This window comes from Myotis daubentonii, chromosome Y, assembly GCF_963259705.1.
Source record: "Myotis daubentonii chromosome Y, mMyoDau2.1, whole genome shotgun sequence".
Taxonomy (NCBI): Eukaryota; Metazoa; Chordata; class Mammalia; order Chiroptera; family Vespertilionidae; genus Myotis; species Myotis daubentonii.
The window spans coordinates 6,918,581-6,920,789 of record NC_081862.1 but is presented as its reverse complement, the minus strand read 5'-3'; positions in this window follow the sequence as shown (position 1 = coordinate 6,920,789).

The following is a 2,209-nucleotide window of genomic DNA, read 5'->3' as shown; positions in this document are numbered from 1 at the left end:
TATGCAAGAAGCAAGAAGAAACAGATGAAAAAATCAATTAACATATGCAACACGCTAGAAGAGACAGATGAAAATATCAATAAATTATGTAAGACCCAAGATGAAATGAAGAGCGATATAGCTGCAATAAAAAAAAAAAAAACACCATTGAAAGTATCAACAGTAGACTAGGAGAAGTGGAGGACCGAATTAGTGAATTATAAGACAAGGAAGCAAAACACACCCAAACTGAACTGCAATTGGAGAAAAAAATTAAAAGAGAGGAGGAGAGCCTAAGGCAGCTTTGGGACAACATGAAACGAAACAACATGCAAATAATAGGGGTTCCAGAACAACAGAAAGACGAACAAGGATTAGAAAACCTATTGGAAGAAATAATACCAGAAAACTTCCCTGAGGTGGGGAAGAAAAAATCACACAAGCACAGAGAGTCACAAAAAAGGTGAACCCGAAAAGACCCACACCAAGACACATCATAATTACCATGGCAAATGTTCAGGACAAAGAGAGAATCTTCCAGGCTGCAAGAGAGAGATGGAAAGTTACATACAAGGGATCTCCCATTAGATTATGAAATGATTTCTCAACAGAAACACATCAACCGAGAAAAGAATGGATGGAAATTTACAAAGTGATGCAAAGCAAAGGACTGAATCCAAGAATACTCTATTCAGCAGGCTATCATTCAAACTTGAAGGGGAAATAAGAAGCTTCACAGAAAAAAAAGGCGAAGGGAGTTTATCACCACCAAGCAACCAATGCAAGAAATGCTAAAGGGACTTGTGTAAAAAGAAGAAATAAAAAGCTCAGAAAGAAAACAGCCACAAACACACAAAAACAGAAATGGCTACAAACAAGCACCTTTCAATAGTAACTTGAAACGTAAACAGACTAAATGCTCAAACAAAAAGACTTTGAGTGGCTGAATAGATAAAAAAAAAAACAAAAAAAAAAAAACATGACCCATACATCTGCTGTCTACAAGAGACCCACCTCAGAAGAAGGGACTCACAAAGACTGATGTTAAAGGGACGGAAAAATATCTTTCAGTCCAATGGAAAGTAAAAGAAAGCTAGGGTAGCAATACTTATATAAGACAAATTAGACCTCAAACTGAAGGCCATAACAAGAGATAAGGAAGGTCACTTCATAATACTAAAGGGATCAATACAACACAAAAATATAACCCTGATAAACATATATGCACCCAAGGCAGAAGCACCCAAATGCATAAAAAAACTCCTGGAAGATATCAAAGGAGAGGTCAACAACAATATAATCATAGTAGGGGGACTTTAATACACCACAGACATCACTGGATAAGTCCTCTAGACCAACAATCAGCAGAGAAATAGCAATCCTAAACTACTCACTAGATCAGATGGACTTAATTGACATCTTCAGAACACTTCACACCAAAGCTGTGGAATATACATTCTACTCAAGTGCTCAAGGGACAGATTCAAAAATAGACCACATATTTGGTCACAAGCAAAGTCTCCCAAAATTCAAGAAGATTGAAATCATAAAAACCATCTTTTCAGACCACGATGGCATAATATTAGAAATAAACTACAATAACAACAACCCAAAATACACAAACACTGGAAGCTGAATAGCATTTTATAAAATATTGATTTGGTTAACAATGAGATCAAGGACCAAATTAAAAATATTCTGGAAACTAATGACAATGAAAACACAACAATCCAAAACCTATGAGACACAATGAAAGCAGTCCTGAGAGGGAAGTTTATAGCTCGACAGGCCTTTCTCAAGAAACAAGAAAAAATGGTAGTAAATCATCTAACTCTACATCTCAAATAATTAGAAAGAGAGCAACAAGGAAACACCAGAGTGAGCAGAAGGAAGGAGATAATAAAGATTAGAGCAGAAATAAATGACATAGAGTCCAAAAGAACAATACAGAAAATCAATGAAACCAAGAGCTGGTTCTTTGAAAGGATAAACAAGATTGATGAACCTCTAGCCAGTCTCAACAAGAAGCAAAGAGAGAGGGCCCAAATAAACAAAATCAAAAACGATAGAGGCGATGTAACAACAGTCCCCGCAGAAATATGAATGATTGTTGAAAAATACTATGGACAGCTCTACTCCAACAAACTAGATTACATTTAGGAAATGGACCAATGCCTAGAAAAATACAATATTCCAAAACTCAATCAGGAAGAATCTAAAAATCTCAATA